Source organism: Marmota marmota, unplaced genomic scaffold (assembly GCF_001458135.2).
Source record: "Marmota marmota marmota unplaced genomic scaffold, marMar, whole genome shotgun sequence".
Lineage (NCBI taxonomy): Eukaryota > Metazoa > Chordata > Mammalia > Rodentia > Sciuridae > Marmota > Marmota marmota.
Genome location: NW_026000057.1, coordinates 11,156,229 through 11,178,274, shown reverse-complemented (window position 1 = coordinate 11,178,274; position 22,046 = coordinate 11,156,229). Strand labels below are relative to the sequence as shown.

Sequence of the window (22,046 nt, the reverse complement as noted above, 5' to 3'; positions counted from 1 at the left end):
CTTCATAGTGTTCTTATTTAAAGAACAACTGTTTAAATGCTCTAAGGTGGTTTTTCAAGAGAGACGCAACTCAAGATACTCTAAGAATCAAAGAATGCAGAGGGGGCATGAAGCACTCCACAGTGCAGAGGCCAGACTCCCTGTTAGGAGGTCTTATAGTTTACATATAAAGTGTCCCCCCAAAAGCTCATATGTGAGGCAATGCAAGAAAGTTTAGAAGTGAAATGATTGGGTTATGAGATCCTTAACCTAATCAGTGCATTGACTTGAATGGATTGACTATAGGCAGATACCTTCTGGCTGGAGGAGGTAGGTCACTGGGGTCGTACCTTGGGGGCTTATGTTTTGTCCCCGATGAGCAGATGCTCTCTCTGCTTCCTGATTGCCATGTCCTGAGCTGTTTTCCTTCTCCACACCCTTCTGCGGGTGATGTTCTGCCACGCTTCTGACGCACAGCAAGGACATCGGCCGGCTAAGAGCCGGCCAATAAACTTTTCCTCCTCTACACTGTTCTTGTCCGTTCTTTTGGTCACAGCGACGAAAACGCTGACTAAAACAGTAAGGGAGGGTCCTGGACCACCCCCTGGAACGAACCTTGGCACCTTGCCCACTTCAGTGCCCTAGTGACTGAAATCCCATCTAAAGTAATCACGATCGCAGACACAAATCCCGGAGAACGCTAGCGGTCACTCGCAATGGCTAGGTGACAGCATTCACGTGCCCCTGGTTACTTTCCCTCTGAGCCACTCCGTCAGCTGCGACGGCAAAACGTAACTTGGATAACTGGCAGAGCCAGGACCACCGTCCACGCTGGCTCCGAGGCTACCCGTGACCACTCCCGGAGGACAGCGTCCTCAGACTCCTCAGTGGCTAGGGGTATCTCTGCCTCGCCCACTTCCCTTTCTGGGTGCCCCTGCTTCTCCCGGGTACCGCCCGCAGCTCGGCCTCCGTTGATGTCGCTGCTGTCCCTATTCAAGCACGAGACCCAAGCTGCGGGAAGCACAAGCGTCCAGAATCCGCTGCCTCCCCGCCGCAATCTGAGCCTCCCGGNCGCCCGACTCTATGTGCGCGCCTCCACGCAGTGGCTTGTCGCCAGACCTCGGGTCCGCACACCTGGTGGCAGAGACAAACCCTCCCACCCCCTCCTGCGCGGCCACCTTTCGCACAAGCTCTATCTGGTGGCTGTAGCCCCGAGGCGGGCCTAGATCGGAGCCCGTGGATCCTGCCTTGTGCCTGCCTTGTGCCAAGCGGGGATCAGAGGAGGGCGCTAGGGACTTGGTAAGGGTTGCAGAGCAGGAAAAAGAGAACCCAGATGCTAGAGGGCCCCGCCTGGGATTTCCCCGAGTACAGAAGCTGATTCGGTCATCAAAGAGAAAGCTGAGTGCCCAACCAGTATTTTATTGAAGGGTTGGGTAACCAAAACCTCAATTCACCCCGAAACGCACTCCTTCAACTCCATTTCTGACTCTTCTCCATTTTTGGAAACCGGAATACAAACTCTGAAGGTGCTTCTCCCCACCCCCACCCCAACCCCGTTCAATTCTTTATTGACCTACCAGTATATCTCCAAGGGTTCACTTTATTGATCTACCAGTGTATTTCCAAGGGTTCACGCTGAAATCTGTGCCCTGCTGCATTAAAATAGTTTACCAACCAACATCAAACCAGCACAGCAACATTTTGCCTGTTGGACTGGAAAAGGACAGCCCCATATTCCCCCCACCCCAATCTGTGACGTTCAAAAATCAGGGAAACAATTAATAGGCATGAATATTAAATTGATAGGACTTCAGTGCCCTGTGAAGTCTGATTTGCCATATAGCTTACTGATTGTAGATATTTATCTCCATCCCTGGCGATTCAGGCCCACCAGCTACCTGAAAGACTTCTTTCTTAAGTCATTATCTCCACCTCTCTTTCATGTGATTTCTTAGGTATTTGTGAAAATGTCTTTCCAATTACTTTTCCCTGAAGCTAGAGACCTGTGTTCTTTATGTATGTTTCCTAAACTGCTTAGACTGATTTTGATAGTATTGCTTTAAACCTGAAGCCAAACAGAATATTCTGGCAAAATCAGAGAGAAATCAATTATTCACCCACAAATTATTAGCAGTGTTATATACAGGGAAGTCAATCCTACACACTCATCAAAGCTGTTAGCACTAACAGGAAGCCCCACATTGAACATTTTCAAAGTTTTATTTTTACATCTATTTGTTCATTTGCGGTTCACAATAACACATGAAATGAAAATAACACATGAAATTCCAGATTTTATTATCCCTTCTGTTCAAGTGATTAAAGAGTTGCCTAGAGTCAAGGGACCCACAGCTAACAACAGGTGGCACATCCCTGGTTAGACTCCAATTCTCCTTACTCCTTTCTGGTCTGCCTTCTTTTCAGTTTGATATAAGACCTCCTACAACTGAAAATACCTTTAAAAAAAAAAAAAGGTTAGAAAATGAACACAGGCCAGATGTGGTGGCTCATTCCTGTAATCCCAGCGGCTCAGGAGGCAGGGGCAAGAGGATGGTAAGTTCAAAGCCAGCCTCAGCAATTTAGTAAGACCCTAAGCAACTTAGTGAAACCCTGTCTCAAAATTTTAAAATATAAAAAGACTGGGGTTGTGGCTCATTAGTTAAGTACCCCCTGAGTTCAATCCCTGGTGAAAGAAAGAGAGAAAGAGAGAGGAGGAGGAGGAGGAGGAGGAGGAGAAAAGAAAAGGAACACATGTGAAAGAGTAGTTCTTGTAGTACACAGGCATGCATTGCTTAACAGCGAGGACACATTCTGAGACATGCATCCTTAGGTGACTCTGTCATTGTGTGAACAATGTAGAGTATCTTATGTTACTGTCCAGGGGTGCTGGGTTCATTGTCTTCATTCAGTAAAGAATTGAAGAACAGAACACAGATAATTGCAAAAGTGACAGTCAGACTTCTCCAAAGAGAAAGGGCTCCCAGAGCTGGGAATCTGGTGGGGAGTTTTAACTTGTTCTTTTCATTGTCTCTAGAATTTCCTCCTTTCCTTACCTCCTTCCCTGTCCACACTGTCCTTTCTATTGGTGCCCCCTTCTGTCCATGTGTCTGTTTTAGTTTTTCTATTGGATCTCCCACTTAGGAGTGCTACAAGCACTACAAGTGTCTGTCTGATTGGGTCCCCCGCTTGTGTCCATGAGCCCTTTCATCAAGCAGGAAGTTGACCTCATTAGAAGACTTTCTCCATGCTCCTTTGTTCTGACCCTGCCCCTGACCTCCTCACTCACCATCTTGTCCTGACTGCGAAGGCCCTTCTACAATTCCGTCACTTACACAAGAATATACCATGTGGGGCTGGGGTTGTGGCTCAGTGGTGGAGTGCTCACCTAGCACGTGCGAGGCCCTGGATTCGATCCTCAGCATCAGATAAAAATAAATAAGTAAAATGAAGATATTGTGTCCAACTACAACTAAAAAATAAATATTTTTTTTAAAAAAGAATATACCATGTGGCTACTATAAATACCTAGGCTGGACAGTGGTATATGTGGTGCATCATTGACTAAAACATCACCATCATGCAGAGAGTACTCTATAAAGGAAAACCCTACTTTTAATCAAACTGCTTTAATATCTATAAGCTACCTGAAGTAAAAATAGAAAAATTCTAAGTCCACATAGAATCAAGTTATGAAAAATCAGAATATTTCATTTTATAATTTTTTCCCTTTTAAAAGTTAGAATTTTTTTCTCCAACTCAAACTCTTCCAGCTGATCTTTATTCGAAGGTCCCTCCAAGAAGATCATGGTGTTCATTATCTTCCACAGCCTATAGAAACTTCTCGGAATGATGCTATAGAATGAAGGTTTGTGACCTCCCACACTTCAAAAATGGTTCATGGGTAAAAATGGTAGTGGTGGGATTGGAGGTAGGGTCCTTGGTATCCAAATAGGCCATCAAGACGCCTAAATGGGATCAGCTCCTTTATGGAAGTGACTTCAGAGAATTCCCTTGTCCCTTCCACCATATGAGGACACAGCAAGAAGCAGCTGAGCGAGCCAGAAAGACAGCTCTCTCCAGACACTGCATCTTCTCAACCTCCCGTTTAACCGCGAGAAACCTATTTCTGTTGTGTGATGTTTGTCACCGCAGCCCACGTGAACTAGGACAAATGGCTTCTCAGTGGGCTCCAGCAGGACAAGAATGGCCTGTTCTCATCAAAGAGGCGGAAGTGGGAGAAGTCCAGCTCATACTTGCACCACTCGCTCCTCACGAAGTTCTCCGAAAGCACGAACACGGTTTTGTGGCTCTTCTCGATGCAGTCGATGATGTTGTCGATGATCCACTTGCCAGGGACGAAGTCCCGCTTGTGCAGACACAGCTTGAAGGGCGGCTCCCAGTTCTCCAGCTCCTGCACCAGGAGGTTCTCCACCCAGTGGGAGTCCCTCCCGTACCACACACCGTGGAAGCGGTGGCACAGACCCCCCGTGGGCAGGACCAACAGGAAGAGGGCACAGACCCCCCATGAACAGGATCAACAGAAAGAGGGCACAGCACACGCCACAGCACAGCACTCGGAGGCCCGGTGTCGCGCACGCGCTGGTCGCGCACGTGGAAGGGAGAGTCACACAGGTGGCTGTCTGGCCAGTCCACCAGCACCTGGGCCAGAGCTGGCTGGCGCTGAGTGAACGACAGGAATTCATAGGAGCAGTTAAAGTTGTTGCCACCAGCCTCCAGAGTCTTCAGGCTGTGAAATGGATTCAGTTGCTCCTTAGAGAAAGTTTTATTTTGCTACTTGATTTTTTTTTTTTTTTGTACCAGGATTGAACCCAGGGGTGCTTAACCACTGGGCCACATCCCCAGCCCCTCCCTCATTTAAAAATTTTGAGACAGGGTCTCTGGAAATCGCTGAGACAGGTCTGGAACTTGGGATCCGCCTGCCTCAGCCTCCCAAGCCACTGGGATTACAGGTGCGTGCCATCATGCCTGGCAAATTTCCTGCTTACTCTTAAGGAGAAAAAAAGCATCTGAGAGGGTCTTTAAACACATCTGAAAATGTAAAGTTTTTAACATTCTGGCTAAAAATGCACATGATATTGCTGACATCTGATAAGCATGGAGTCTGGGAAACGCTGAGTTATTGTGTATTTTTCTGTTGGTTAAATTCCACTCTTTCTGGCCACTGTCAAGTGGTAAAGAAACAAGTGTATACTGCCCAAAATCAGTGTTAGGTTTTCTAAAGTAAGAAGTATTTTTCAAAGCTTGTATGTGATTTTGTATTAAATTTGAGATATATAATAAGCACCAGGCATCCTTGTGAACTGAATGCTTCAATTTTTTTCTAGCCATCAAATTTCCACTGAGATCCAAGTAGCCTGATGATTTTTAAATATCATGACAGAAGATACACTATTAAGGAGGTCTGGGAACTTTCAGCTGTGAATCTCTTCAGTTAATGGAAAAGCAGAAGCATTCCTTTCAAGTTGTCATCATGGAAAATTCCTGTAGCTAAGCTGTTTTTATTACAGTCTCTGTTGGGGCCTGGTCTGATTTCAGCTGTCCCCTTGTGTTGTGTTTCCTTAAGTACCCGAATCTCAGAGTAAAAATGACTGCTTCATATGTCAGCCCAAATGACTGATCTACATTTATTTCAGGCTTCTTGGTTCATATCTCAGAATTAGAAATGTCAATCTTAATTCAGAAGAGAAAGCCTATAAAATCCTATTCATTTTGTTGCTGTTGTCATGTTTTGTTTTCTGAGGATTGAATTTAGAGTTTTGTGTGCACTAAGTTCACATTCTATTACTGAGTTATACCCCAGCTCTAATGTTTGATTGATTTTTGTTATGGTGTAGATGTGAGATGTCCCCCAGAGCTCCTAGGTTAGAGCAGGAATAGTCAGAGATGGAATGATTGGATTATGAGAGCTGTAGCCTAATCCTTCCACCCTAGTTTGAATGGACTAAGTAGTAACTGTGGTCAGGTGAGGCATGGCTCGAGGAGGTGGGTTACTGGGTATGTGCTATGGAAGGGCTCATCTTCCCTGCAGCTCAACGCATTCCCCTTTCTTTGCTTGCCAACCTCCATGGATGGAGCAACTTTCCCCCACCAAAGCCTTCCTCCATGATATTCTGCCTCACATTGGCCCAGAGCAATGGAGTTGGCTGACCATGGACTGAAACTCTGAAACCATGAACCAAAATAAACTTTTCCTTCTTAAGTTGTTCTGGTAAGGCATTTCAGTCACAGCAACAAAAACCTAACTGAACATTTTGGGGGTTTTTTTGTGGTGGAGTGTTATTGTAAGAGACTTATAAATTATTTCAGGAATCTAAAGTTTGGGAAAATAGAAAAAGAAAGAGAGAAAGGGACTTTTCCCCAAGTCTCTAATGAACTATCCTAGAGGCAAAGGGCCAAATGGTGAGGAAGACAAATGAGGTAAGTTGTTATAGGTCGGATCGAAATATAGAAGACTCGCAGAGACAAGGCAAATAGTTCTCCTTTGTTGCAAGAATTTTATTAGATTGTAGAAAAGGAGCTTCCAGATTCCCATTTATCTGCCAAATGTGACTGGATGGAAATCTCATGGAGCCATGGCTTTTATTCTCCTTTCTGTAGTGAATTCTCCCCAACATAATAATCACTCACTAATACTGACTGAGAGATGCATTCACTCACCTCTTCAGAACAGGCCTGGAGGAATGGAATATAAAGATCTGAAGTGGCCCTTAGCAGATACAAGGAACTGTGTGGGAGAGAAGCTGAACAACCCTTGTTCTAACTGACTTCCTTGACCTGCCACACTATAATTAACCCCATTTAAAGCTGGGAATAAATATCACATGCTATTTTTATCCATATTGCCAGACAATCTATGAGTGACTGGTATTTTAATATCACTAAGTGTTGGATGCCCTCTTCAGATAGAAGAATATGAAATGAAGGCAGAATTTTGTGAAGTTCTCTAGAGCTCCCTAGAAAATACATTAAAATATCCTAAGAGCCAAATAACTGCTAAATCCACCCTGTGGTAGGGTGGTGTGAGCAAGAGTTGCTGACTGTCAACTAGATGGAAAAATTGAGTCATGATATGACTCAAATCCGAGGACACAAATTGTGTGACCACTGCCTTCATTAGGACTAGATCTTTCCCAATTATTCATTTTAACTAGGGTTCAGTGTGTGCTGGTCAGGGTTCCAGATGAGAATACTGCCAGCCTCCCAGCCAATGTCATTGGCCATTCTTAGATGGGCAACTTACCATAGCTAAGATGGAATTCCCCAAATTATGTATGAGGATATAATGACTGGCTATGTGAGCAAGTATTTTCAAAGCCCGGAAAATAGCTGTCTTCTTGGTATTGGGAGAGTTGTATTTGGCCCTAAAAGTTTCTGGGTGCAACCTCTGGAAGATTTATAATTAGTATTTATGTTAATATTTTGTATTAAATCTATATGTGCTTTTAAAATATCTTTTTCTTTTTTTGCTGTGCTTGGAATGGAACCCAGGGCTTCATGCACATGCTCTACCACTGACCTACACCCCAAACATGCATACTTAACTTTTTAAAAAAGATTTGTCGTGTTTAAAGGAATCTGCCTTATTAGAGTGAAGGTGAGACTTCAAATTTCAAATTAAAACTTATACAAATGGCCTACCAATATCTTCAGATTTCACATACATGAATTCAACCAACTGTAGATTGGAAACATTTCAAAGAAAAAAATCTGGAAGTTTCCAAAAATCAAAACCAGAATTTGCCATGCACGACATAGCTATAGGTTCCTTATACACTCATTCACATTCAACCCACCTCAGGCAAAACTATTCCAAAAAGGATTGTATCTGTACTGAACATGTATAAGCTTTTCTCTTGTCATATTCCCTAAGCAGGACCATTTATATAGAAAATATAAATAACCACCATTTATATAGAATTTACATTACATTAGATATGTAAGTAACCTAGAGATGATTGGAGGTATACAGGAAGATGCGAATAGCTTAAATGCAAATACTATGTAATTTTAAGTAAAGGACTTGAACACTCTTGGAATTTGGTATCCTCAGGGGTCCTGAAACAAACACCCCACAGATGCTGAGGGACAGCTGAACACCATTTAAACTTGCAATTTTAAGTGGAAAATTTTCTGTTGTAGAAACAAGATTTGAAACATTTACATTACATATTAAGATATTTAAAAGAGCTTAAAATTCACCGTGTTTATGAGTTTATTAATTATATGAGTTATTTAAGAAAAAAGGAAAAATTCAATCTGACAACCAAAATACTTTAAAAGGTTGTCAAATGCATTTATACATTTGCAGCTAAAATATTTGAAAGTTTAATTCGTTCAGTTTATAAATAGCATTACTGAACCAAATTCATTTACTGTCCTCACTGGAGAAGGCCAATGACTCAAGGTTAAGTTGTTAAGACAAGAAAAAAGGATTTACTGGGGAGTCTAGCAAGCCAAAGGTGGAGGAGGCTATCACCAACCAGACCATCTTATGGAACTCAGGTATGGGAAAGGGTTTCGTAGAGAGGGAAAGGAAAGGGGAGTAAGGGGCAGGAATGCACCGATGACTGGGGACTTCCAAGTGCTGCTTCAGTGGCCTGGACTGCAACAATTATGTTTGAATTTTCAGCCTTGAAAGGGGAGGAGAGAGATTAGGGCAGTTTAGGTCAAATCAACTTTGTATTAGAGCCCCCACAAGACATTTCTTAAACGATAAATATGTCTATATGCAAAGTTGAACAAAACTCTGGCCCAAAGGTTAAGGTAATCAAGAAAACAGACATAATAGGAAGGTGGAGGTATGGTACTTTTACATCCTGTTTTTAGTTACCCATGGGACATCTGCAGGCCCAAGTGAAGAGTCTGAGTTTTCTGCAGAAGGGACCCTCAAGTCCCTGAAAAGTAGCCAAGGTAACCATTACCGTCATCACCCACATGTCAGAGGTGTGATCCACAGCAAGGCCAGTGGGAGACGAATAACGTAATGTCTGGGATGTATGTAATGTGTGTAATATGACTTCTAAAATTAGTGATTTGGGGGGTGTGGGGGTGACTGGGGCTTGAACCCAGGGTCGCTGAACCACTGAGTCATGTCCCCCTCACCTTTTATTTTTTTATTTTGAAACAGGGTCTCACTAAATTGCTTAGGGCTTTGATGAGTTGCTGAGGCTGGTTTTGAATTCATAATCCTCCTGCCTCAGCCTCCCAAACCACTGGGATTACAAGCTTGCACCACCATGCCCACTCGAAATTAGTGACTTTTAAAGTCAACTAAAAGCAAATGAAGCTTAGAGGGTTTATTTAGGTTTGCCCTTAGTTATAATAGGACCAAATGTAAGCTTCAGTCCCTTTTAAAGTGATGTTTACATTTCTGGTAGATTTAAAAATAGCAAATCAAACCCAAAAGTTTAAGCAAGGACAGGTTTCAAAACATGTAGATTTAGTAATTCAGATATTAAATCAGAAGGCCAAAGCAAACCTGAATTATCTCTTCTGCCAACAAAAATGTTCAAAACACGTTTTTTGAAAAATAGCCAACATGGACAAGATTAAATATGAGTCTCTAAAGAAAAATTGGCCAAGTCCTTGTGAACTGCTGCTGTTTTCCTTCTCTGGCCCATCCCCACCCTTTCCTCAGCGTGAAGCAGACAGACGTGCCAAGTCTTCCTGTCTGCTCCTGCACATCCTGCCAACGTCCTCTCTGCCCTTCCTCCAACCAGGGCTTCTTTGTGCTTTCAATCACTGCTACAGATACAATTGTGTATACGTTATTTGCCATTTAACAATCCCAGCCCGCTTAGATTACTACCAGATGATTCTCATTAAACCACAGTTTATACGATGGATTAAATGTACTTTCTCATGGTATTTCATGATGTCCCACAAAAAGCAGCATCAGAGCCAGGAACTCAGCTCCCTGATCACGTGCAAAAAAAAAAAAATCACCAACTGCTACTTCCTCCGTCTTTTGTAAGAAAACCAGTTCCTCTAGGCTCTGAGCATAACATCCTCACGCCCTCCTGTTACCATCAGCTAACCTCCTCCTTACTTCCTCTCGCATTTTGAAGACTTGGGTATCTGCTCATAGTCTTCCTCTTCCCAAGATCTCCTAGAAGCCCTGGCTCCTCTGAACACTTCTCTGCGTTTCCTGTCCCTGTCTACTCTCCACTGACCCAGTCCCCACTCTATTCTGGCCTGGCTGCCACCCATCCCTCCACTTGCAGTGACAACATGACTACCATGTTGCCAGCCCTCCCAGATGGTGCCTGTCCTCATGTTGGCAAACTTGGGAGAGCAGATACCATTGCCCACCATTCCTTCTGTTAGAGCACATTCTTGCCCTTGGCTTCCAAGACCTCACATAATGGGTTTTTCTTTCCAAATCTCTTTTTCAAGCTCATCTTTCCCTACCCTGTTTCCCCAGCCCAGGTTCAGGCCACTGCTTGCTGTCAACTTCCTTCCTAAGGAGTCTCATTTTTGCCCATGGAGATACCATGAACTCTCAAATTGAAGTCTCCTGCTCAGACATCTCATCCAAGCTACAGACCTGGTGGGCAAGGGCCTACTTGAGACATCTGCCCACTTGGGTGTGTTGAGCATGCCCACTCAACATGTCCCAATGGGAGCTCATAACATTTCTTAGCAATGCTGCTCTGCCTCCAGGGCTCTTGATTTTGACACCTGGCACCACCAATCATCCAGGTGTGTCTGCTGCTGATTTTGTCTGGAATCCATCTGACTCTCCTTACTCCACCACTATCCTAGTTCAAGCTGCCCTTGCTCTTGCCCGGGATACAAAAACCCAACTGGCCTCATCTACTTGGCCTTCTCTTTATCCCTTTTCTACGCTCTATCTTAGAGCAGCACCATCTAAATAAAATATAATGGAAGCCACACGTGTGAACCATGTATGTAATTTTAAATTTTCTAGTAGGTATGTTTTAAAATGTTGACAAAAAAAGGTAAAACTGATTAATATTAAAGGACATCACCATAGCAACTGGGCAATCTTGACCTTACTTTTTGCACAGAAATTTTGCACGCAAAATTTAACATTATTTTATTTAACCCCAAATATTATCATTTCAAGATGTAAATAGTATTTAATGAGAGATTTTGGGGATCAGGGCATGGTTATGCATGCCTGTAATCCCAGTGATTTCAGAGGCCCCGGCAGGAGCACCACAGGTTTAAGGTCAGTCTTAGCAATTTAGCAAGGCTCTATGCAACTTAGGGAGACCATCACAAAACTAAAAATAAAACAGTTTTAAATTGCCCCTGGGTTCAATCCCCAGAATAATAACAATAATAATAATAATAAAATTTACTTTTTTTATTTTTCATACTATTTTTGAAATTCAGTGTGTATTTTACATGTACACCATATCTCTACTAAGACTGACAACAATTAAGTCAGTAGCCGTGTGTCCCTAGTAGCTACCTGTGGAATGCAGTGATCTGGATCAGAGTCTTTGATTGTCTCGTGGCTGTGGTGTGCCTGCAAACACTGGGAACTTCCCGTGCAAAAAGCACAGGTCAAGATTGCCCAGTTGCTATGGTGATGTCCTGCCCATGAAGGCTCTGTGCAAAGCATGAAAGCTATAGCAGTCTTTGACTTAGATCTCAGATACCAGCTCCCAGGGCCAGAGGATTCTGAGCATCGCAAGATAACCACAATGCTTCACCAGTGCTGTGACCTCTAAGCCTGACCGCTTAATAGAAACTTTGGATAATGGGCTTCCTGGGTGGCAGGAGAAGTTCCTAGCATTGCTACAGTGGAATAGCTACAAAAAATGTTTCGGTCCTTTAACCCTGTAGTACACAAAGAACTGTTGGGTAAACATATAATGGCAGCAGCACCCCAGAGAAAAACCCCAGCATGGCGTCTAACGACCCTCCTTCTCCTCTTTGTTTCTTTCACTGGCGCAAAACCTTCCTGCCGGCGCCAGTGTTCAAACCCTGCTGGTGGGAAGCCTTAGCCCCAATTAGAATTAACTTCTTGGGCTCCGGAACTGACATATGGAAGAGCTTGCCAATAAACGGGCGACCTGTTATCTACCTCAGCCCTACGACCTCTCCTTAGACCTATATAAACACACAGCCTTTTGTAATAAAGTGGAAACCTCTTTGGTAATCTGTGTCGTGTGGTGCGGCGTTTTTCCAGTCTTACAAGAACAATGCCTCTATAGTCTTTAACTTCCTGTTTGTGAAACCCTATATAATGAAAGTGCAGAGCCAGCTTTGGGTCACTGCTTCTCTATCAGAGATCAGTGGTATCCTACCTGATCCCACTTTCCTGTGTGTATGTGTGTTTCTCAATTCCCTATAGTCCCTCACCAGTTTCTAGGGTTTAGCAGTGCAGGTTGCTGCTGCGTAGAGATCTAGAACATTTGCATCTTTTGTGATGCAGATCAGATCCTTTCAAATCCCCACCCCCTCCATTTAAAGGTCTTCTGTGTTATTCAATTGTTCTTGGGATTAGGATTCGAATACCCAGCATAGCCAATAAGAACTGTGATGTAGCTTCTACTTACTTTTCGGCCTTTGCCTCTTCTCCCCACTCCACCTGTGTGCCAGCCACGCTAGTATTTCTGCTTCTGAGTCAGAGTTCCTACCCACTATTGATCTTTTGTAAGTGCTGTTCTCTCTGAGTGAATGCCACCTCTACCACCATCCCCACCATCATCACCATCAATTCCACCATGGCCACCACCCCCCCCAGCACCCTGTCGCCACCACCATAGCCACCACCAGCGCCAGCACCAGCATCATCGCAGAAAAACTCTCGGTCCTCCCCCTTCAGGTATCCAATCAGCTTCTCTTTGCTTATCCTTCAGCCTAATTATGTGCCTTTTTCTCTCATAGCTCATGGCTGTTTGTAAACCTCCTTCCACTGTGTCATTGATACCTGTCTCTCTCACTAAGCCACAAACGGGAATCCTGCTGGGTTTAGCTTCTCTTTTACTCCTCAGCGATAACCCTAGTATCTGAGAAGAAAATAATGAATAACAAACTATAAAGTTTTGCAGATAGAATCCACAGTGGGAGTGGGAACGTGGAATATAAGGACTTCTGTCGAGGAGACCCCATCTTGAGCTAACATGTCTGCTGGTTGTTTTGTGTGTTTGTTTAATCCTCTGACAAGTCTATAAGGCATTTTGCTAGATCTCCGTAGACCAAATTCCCATGCTTCATAATCTTGTTATTCAATGGAACATGATCAAATGCTCAAATAATACAAAAAGCTGAAACTTTTACTCTGTGTGTGTGCATGTGTTTGTGTGTGTATGTGGTGTGTGTGTGTGTGTGTCTGTGTGTCTGTGTTTATGTACCTGTTGTGTTGCAAGATTTCTTTTTACAAACATTGCTCAAATGAATTGCATAATCCAAGTATGATTGCCTCATATGAGACCCTTAAGCAAAAAAACAAACCTTGCCTGAAACAACGCTACTCATTCTTTTAAATCCAGGAAGGAAATCAAATGATGGTTGAATAATGGCTCAAGCATGGAACACCACTACAGTGCCAGTTGTCTTTGCTTCCTTTCCAAATCAGGTCATGCATATCATGTGCTTCAGAATTCTGGGCACATAGAAGGAGCTCAATAACAGATGGCCATTGTCATCAACACCTTCATCACCATCATCATCCTTATCATTACTCCTGGCCTGCAGCATAGTGAGAAATCTTCATTGCCTTTATTTCTTACATACACACTAAAATACAGGATCTTAAATATGCTATACTTGGGGCTGGGGTTGTGGCTCAGTGGTAGAGGACTTTGCCTAGCACATGTGAGGCACTGGGTTTGATCCTCAGCACCAAATAAAAATAAATAAATAAGCCAAATGCATTTGCACATGCCTGTAATCCCAGTGGCTCAGGAGGCTGAGGCAGGAGGATTGCAAGTTTAAAGCCAGCCTCAGCAAAAAGTGAGGCCCGAAGCAATTCAGTGAGACCCTGTCTTTAAATAAAATACAGAATAGGGCTGGGGATGTGGATTAGTGGTCGTGTGTCCCAGAGTTCAATCCCCGGTTCCCCTCCAAAATAAAAATAAATAAAGGCATTGCGTCCATCCACAACGAATATATATATATATATATATATATATATGCTTTTTTTCCCAATATGCTATAGTGGCTGTAAAAGCCTTCCTGTGAATCACAACCATAAATAAGCTTCTGGATCAACTCAAGGCAGCCATCAGTGGGGCCCACATGCCACAGATCTAGTCATATTGACTCATCTCCGGGACCCGACACCATCCAGTCACAGCCATCCTCTACAGCATGGGGAAGCACTGTGGGAGGTTCATAAGGGCAGATAACTTGGGTTTAAATCGCGACTCTTGCACATGTCAGCTCTAAGGCTGAGCAGATAACAAGACTCAGTTTTCACATCTGTTAAATGTGGATAATTCTTATCCAGAATATAGTGCCCAGAGCTGGGTAAATGTTCAGTGTTAGCTACGACTTTCAAAAATGAACTATGGACACTTAATTTCCTCTCAGTTTTCAGTGGGTCCAACCAGTCTACTCAAATTGTTGGTGGATCAGGATGAAAATAAGGGAAGATATATCGTACAATCCCTGTGACTGGTGATTGGTCGTAGACCACCTACTTCCTGATTCAAGAGCCACCCCCTCCACCCTCAGAATCTGTTGAGACGAGTGATGGCGTTGCCAGGTAACCAGGGAACAGCAGGAACCTCACCTCACCTCACCTACCGTAACTTGTGTAACTTGTGTGTAACTTGCACAATGAGCATGCCACCGTGAGCATGTCAGAGGGACATTGTGGTCTTGGTCTTAGTTTCACTTTCTTAAACTGTTCAGATTGGCTTTTGAAGGCTAGGATGCCCATACTCAAGTCTGCTGCAAGAAATGACATTCCAAAGTAATTTCAAAACATTTCTGACAACCAGAAGATTGAAATAGAGATGGTACAGTACCATGATGATGAATGCAGCCCCTGGTCCATCTGGCTAGGGGTGTGATCTTGACCAAGTGACCATCCCTGTAAGATGAACTTCATATGGTCATTGTGCAAGTTACCCACGGAGATATGGATCAAACACAGACCACACCCGATGTTTGTAAGTGCTAGATCATGAGTTGGTTTGTAAGAAATGACAAATTAATAAATGTATTTATTTTATAGAAAACTGAATTGGGAATACCAAGCTGCCTGTCAGTATGTATGCAGAAACATGGGATGTAATAATATGTTGACCAAAAATTATGGGCTGAAAGAGATAAGAAAGAGGAATTGTAGGTCAGTGGACGGAGGAACCTAAACATAGCTTCAAAGCTATGTTGGCAAAGAATAAAAATTCTGAGAAAAACTTAAATAATGTGGATGAGTGCAGATATTTAAGCAGATTTACCTTTTCTGAAAAGCATTTGTTTCTAAGATCATAAGTTAATTGCCAGGAAAATCCCCAAGTCATGATTTGCCTCTCAGAAAACAGTCCTGAAGTCTGTCATATATCTGACCCTCCCTGTAATGTACTTTTAAAGAGACAGATATCATTGAAAAGGAGTTATTCCTCTGTTATTTGCAGGGGGACTGACTTATGATATTATTTAGCATGATATTATTTAGTTACATCCATTTATCAGCAAATGCCATGATTTCATTCTTCTTTATGGCTGAGTAATATTCCATTGTGTATATTTACCACATTTGAGTGTTTTCTCTGATATGTGGATGCTAGCCCACAACAAGAGAGGGTAAGGAGGGGAAGAATAGAAGTTCGTTAGACAAGGAGAATGAAGGGAAGTGAAGGAGATGGGAATAGGAAAGACAGTAGAATGGATTGGACATAACTTTCCTTTGCTCATACATGAATATACAACCAGTGAAACTCCACATTATATACAACCCCAAGAATGGGATCCTAATTGGAAAGGGTTGTACTTCATGTATGTATAATATGTCAAAATACACTCTATTGTCATGTATATCTAAAAAAAAACAAATAAAGAAAGAAAAAAAGTTATTCCTCGAGGTGCCTGAAAAAGATGAACTGGACAAAAATTCTTTATGAAAATTGTATCACAGAAAGCATTCACTTGGATTTCTAAGCCCCTTTGGTAAAAAAGCAAGTACACACTGAGGAATATAAACATTGGGCTTTCAGTCATTCACACCTTAATATGAATTAAGTCAATCATGCTGTTTTTCTCACCAACTAGATGAGATCTATTTCTCCCAGGAATTGAGAGTATTGACTGAGTATTGGCCTAGGTGGATCAGAGAGCATTGCTCAACCAAGGTTCAGGGGGCACAGTAAAAAGGAAAGAGTTTGGAAAGAAAAAGATCAGGAGGCCCCCTAGGAAGAAAATAATGGAGTTCAGGAAAGTGGAGGGATTCAGAAAAGGGGTCGTGAGAAACCCCTGAATGGGTTCATCTGTGGAGGTGCCTTGCCTCTTTGTCAAGGGCCCCATCTTGTAATGACAAATGATCGCGTCTCTCCCACAGGAGATGAGACACGGTACTTGGCTTAGGAAGCACAGGGGCATTCCTCTCTTTTCCAAGAATAAGGACTTCTGCTGAGAAGGCTTTCTCTGGCACTCTGAGAATGAAGGGAAGATCTGTTCGGTTGTCAATCTCAGGAATTTGCACAACTGAGCCAAGGCCAGCTGAGTCAGGGCTAACTCTGCCAGCTGGGCTCTCCAGGGAGTGACTGCATTAAAATGCCACTCTTGCATAATACACTTCACAGAAATTCCCATTCTAAGAACTGCCCCATGCCTGGACCCACGTCAGAGCCCACCTCCCTCCGTGCTGGGAGCCATTAGCCAAGTAGGTATGACAATTTCCTTGCCAGCGTACCCCATGTTGCTTAGTGGAAGGACTCGTGGAAATAGGACATTTTGCAGTGACATTGCAGTTAGGTGACCTTGCTCAAGGACCAGGGCGGATCCGGGATTAGGGTGTTCCCTAATCGGGTTTAGGGCTTTCCAGGTTTAAGATTATTCCTGCTGGGAATAGGGCGTATCCTGCTGCCTGAGTTCCCCTTGAGTTCTCACGGGATTCAGACAGTATATTTTTGGGAGACAGAAGCCCAGTGGAGGTGGATTTGGGCAGAGAACGTGGATTTCCCCAGAACGTGATTGTAGACGGCTGGTGTGAGTTCGGGAATAAAGAGTTGCTGTTTGAATCTACAAGCTGTGTGGTGGCTCGTGATTGTGTGCCCAGCCAGACTGCGGCACCTCCGCCCCAGGAAGTCAGCTCAGAAACGTCAGATGGCAGAAGGAGGGTGGGGAGGGAGAGCAGTGACCGAGTGCCTGCTAGGTGCCAGCAGTGATCCCTCATGCCCCTGGGTCAGGCATGGTGCTCCTTGCAAGAAAGGTGTGGTCCTGGCCGCAAAAAGTTCACAGTCCTGTGGGGAGGAAATCAACTGTGCGAGTGATTCCACAGGGCCACCTGAGCAACACTGCCACACGAGGAGAAATCTCAGCACTCCTTTCCAGAGATGGGCAACCCAGGGCTCTGAGAGATCCGAGTGCTAGCCTTGAACTTCAGACACCTGGTTCCCAAACCCACTTTCTATCTACTGAATGAGGTATGCCCCAAGGTCATGTGGCCAGGGCAGGAGCTTGAGTGACATTTTACTCTAGTCAGAGTCTCTCATACCTTCAAAGACTGAAGAGCTGCACAAATAGACTTATCTACCCAGAGTGGCAGAGTAGAATTGTGGCCTCGTGATTATGAGGTGAGTGGTCTGAGCAGGAGATTAGATGTTTCTGGGCCTTTTTAAGGAGTTGTTTTAAGAAACTAAATTAGATGATAGAGAGGAGAAGAGAGTTGACTAAAGCTGTCTGGCTAAGTCTTAAAAAAAACCTGACTAACACTGAAAGGGTCTTTGAATGAACAGCCACTATTCTCATCGTTCTTGTTATGACTGTTATGCAATTGAACGTGGCTCACAAAGTGTTGGGTTAAAATGGGGAAGTGAAGAGAATGTAGACCAAACTCTTCAAATTTCCATCTTGCCTTTGCTTCTGCTGACACCGCTTGACTTTCAATATTTTGATTTCTTAACTAAGTAGAGAGCACGTTTTCCTTGCTTTGAAAAAATGCATTATATTCTGTACAGCAAAGGAAAAACAACAGGCAGAGTCAAAGAACCCACAGAATGGGGGAAAATATTTGCAGACCATATGTCCAACACAGGATTAATATCCAAAATACATCAGGCATTTATGCCATTTCAATACAAAGAGTGAATAACTGGATTTTAAAATGAGCGAAGGAGTGGAATAAACATTTTTCTTAAAAAAATGACATACAAATGGTCAACAGGTATATGAAAGGATGCTCAACACTGATGACCATAAGAGAAACACAAATCAAAACCATGATGAGATAATAGCTCCCACCTGTCAGAAGGGCTATAATAAAAGGATGAAAGATAACAGGTATTGGCAAGAATGTGGAAAAGGGGGAGTCCTTTACCCTGTTGGAGGGAGTGTAAATTATCACAGCCATTTTGGAAAACAGTGTGGGGGGTCCTCAAAAACCTACCATATGACCCAGTGATCCCCATGTGGCATGGTTATTGCAGCACTATTCACAATAACCAAGATATATAATCAACCTAAGTGTCCATTCACTGTTAGATAGATAAAGAAAATTATAGTTTATGTATATGTGTATATATATAACTTAGTCTTGAGAGAGAGAAGGAAATCCTGCCATCTGAAACAACATGGATGAACTTGGAAGATATTATGTTAAGTGAAATAAGCCAGACACAGAAAGACAAATGCTGGGAGATCTCATGGGGGTGTCTTAAAAAGTCAGACTCAGAGACAGAATACAACAGAATTAACAGGGGCTGGGGACTGGGGATAATGGGTGGGTGTTGATCAAAGGGTTCAAGCTTGCAGTTATGAGATGAGCAAGTTCTGCAGACCTAAGGTACAGCATGGGGACTATAATAAAAGGTTGTAATGTGTACACACACTCAGGTAACCATGAGAAGTGTTGGATATATTATAAGCTTGATTGTGCTGATCATTTAAAAATGTATACCAAAATGTCACCTTGTATACCTTAAATGTATGTGTAATTTTATCTGTCAGTCATACCTCAGTAAAGCTAACAATTTTAAAACCTCAAATGGTTGAGGAGGTAAATTTGCAAATAGGAGTTGCTAAATTGCTGAATGCACATGTATTTCAGAAGCTTTACAGAGAAATAGATCATGCTACAATGTACCTTTATGTTCTCCTTGGATTCAAATCAAACTATATGAATATATTTTATGTAACTGAATCTGTTTTATACATACACATTACTCCTCATAGTACTTTTTGTGTATGCAATGCCATTCAGTTCTTGCTGGGCTTTGGATTATTCCCAGTTTTCCAGACTTTTTCTGGGCCATGTTGTAGCTACCTTTAATTTTATTGTTATTCCTTTGGAAATACAGTCTAAACAAAACAAGGTCCCCTGAGAGTCTGGGTAAACAAACTGGTTATACTAGAAGTACTGGTCAATTGGCCCCTAATACTCATTCTACCCAGTAAGAAACCTTGAACTATGAGCCCAACTACAAACAAGAAATGCATTTCTCAGCTCTTTTTTGCAGTTATATATTAGTAAATGACTAGCCAGTCTCCATATATTCAACTTAAGCCACGGCTTTGCCAGAATTTTTCTTAGACTGTATGTTCAATAGTGTTCATATTGCAAACAGCCTTGGAAGAAAGAGAGTGTCCTCAAGGACAAAGGACAAGCTTACATCACAGCTTTCAAAGGTATACAGGTGCTAATTGACTGACAATGAGGCTACATCCTAACAAACCTATAATAAGTGGAAAATATCACAAGTTAAAAAAAAAATATCCTAGCTTAGCCCAGCCTACCTTAAATGTGCTCAGAACACTTAGCTGATAGGTAGACAAAACCCATCCAATACAATCCTATTTTATAATAAAGTGCTGCATATCTTGTATAATTCATTATTCAATATTGTGCTCAAAGCAAAAAACAAAATTATTGTATTTTGTATTTTGCCTCACTTTCATATCATGGAAAAGTTAAAAAATCAAGTTAAACCACATAAGTCAGGAATCATCTGTTGTATTTCCCTTGTGATCAAAGGACAGACATGCTTACTAACCATTATGAAAGATTTAGGCTTCCTATCCTGTAACACAAGGTGTCATCTGGTCCTTTACACATTGCTCCATGGGAATCTGGGTTCAAGGAACTGGTTCAAAATGCTTATATGCTAACGTCTGCCATTGCTGTGGGTAGTGAATCACCCTTCATCTCTGACCCAATAGTCTTGTGTCCTCTGACAACATCCACGAAACTGTGACGGGCTAACTTGTTAACTGGAGAGCAAAATGAAGTCTTGACACCTCACTACTCTTTTTAGTGGTCTGCTCATTTTCATGACTGTTGCAATGAATTACCATAAACTTAGTGGCTTAAAACAACTCACAGTTTTGTGTTGTTCTGGAGAGGACACATCCCAAAGGGGCCTCACTAGGCTAAAATCAAGGTGTTGGCAGGGCTGCATCTCTCTCTAGAGACTCTAGGGATGCATATATTTCCTTGTTGTTCTCAGCCTCTGCATTTTTTGGCTTGTACCTCTTTCCTCTGTCCTCAAACCCAGCAATGTAATATCTTTGAATCTCTCTGCCCTCCCCCTTTCATCTGTAATTATGACTATCTGAAGCCTACCCAGAAAATCCAGAATAAGCTCCCTATCTCAAAGTTGACTGACAAGCATCCTTAATCCATCCTCAGTCTTCATTCCTCTTCACCATGTAATGGTCTGACCATGTCCCCTGAAATTCGTGTGTTGGAACTTAATCACCACTGTGATTATATTGAGAGTTGGGTGATTAATTTAGAGCTCCCAAGGATGGGATTAGGGCCCTTGCAAAAGGACATGAGGGAGTAGGTCATTCTCTTCTGCTTTTCTACAATATCAGACACAGAGTTTGCCCCGACCCCTCTGAAGAACACAGCAAAGAGGTGCCATCTTAGACGGAGAGAACAGCCTCAACAGATAGCTGGTCCCCTGACCTTGGACTTCCCAGTCTCTAGAACCATAAAAAATAAATTTCTACTGTTCATAAATTGCCCAATCAATGGTATTCTGTTATAGCAGCACAAATGGACTAAGATGCCATTTAGTATAACATATTTACAGGTTCCAGAGACTAAGATGTGGACATCTTTGGGAAACCATAACTCTGCCTACTGAAATGTGATATGAAAGGAATCCAAAGCATGGTAGTTGACAGAGGGAAGCCAACCTTCAATATCAAAGTTGCCACAAAACATCCATTATTTGAATTTAGCTGTCTCTTAATCTTCTCCATTGCTGAGGAACATCTAAGCCATCACTATGTAATAGATTCTTATAGCATGTTTATAAAGTTGCCTATATGGGAAGTGACTCTACTGCAAGTCAGAACTCTTCCTTGTTGCTATAGTCTGGATCTAGAATGTTCCCCACGGGCCCATATTTAAAGGCTTAGTCCTCAGCTTGGTTCTATTGGGAGGTGCTAGAAACTTTTAGAGGTGGAGCCTAGCGGGAGGTCTTTAGGTTATCCAGGACATGCCTTAAAGGAAGACTGGAATCCCAGCTCCTTCCTTTCCTCTTTTTCTCTTCCTCGTCCTCACCATGAGTTGAAGGGGTTTGCTCCACTGGGCACTCCCTCCATGATGTGCTCCAACCCCAGGAGCCCAAAAACAACAGATTGACCAAAAATTGGACCAAAAATTCTAAAACTATGAGCCAAAATAAACCTTTCCTGCATATAAATTGACTTATCTCAGGTATTTCTTATAATAATGAAAAGCTGACCTACACAATATGGCTTTCATTTTGATGTTTGTGTTCAAAATCCCAGGATTTTACTAACTGACTTTGTGTACATCGAATACACTTAGGTAAGATTTTTCCAGACCTACTCTCCAGGTCTGGTGACCAAACTAAAAGCCAATTTCTCATGATACATTCAGACCCATGGGAATTTTTGTTTAATTATTTATATTGGTTGAGAACTATTAT

At 42.7% G+C, this 22,046-nt stretch overlaps 1 pseudogene; it reads right to left on the bottom strand.

Moving 5' to 3' along the window:
* Positions 1-751: 751 nt before the first annotated feature.
* On the bottom strand, positions 752-12,771 carry LOC125619836 (annotated as a pseudogene).
* Positions 12,772-22,046: the final 9,275 nt, after the last annotated feature.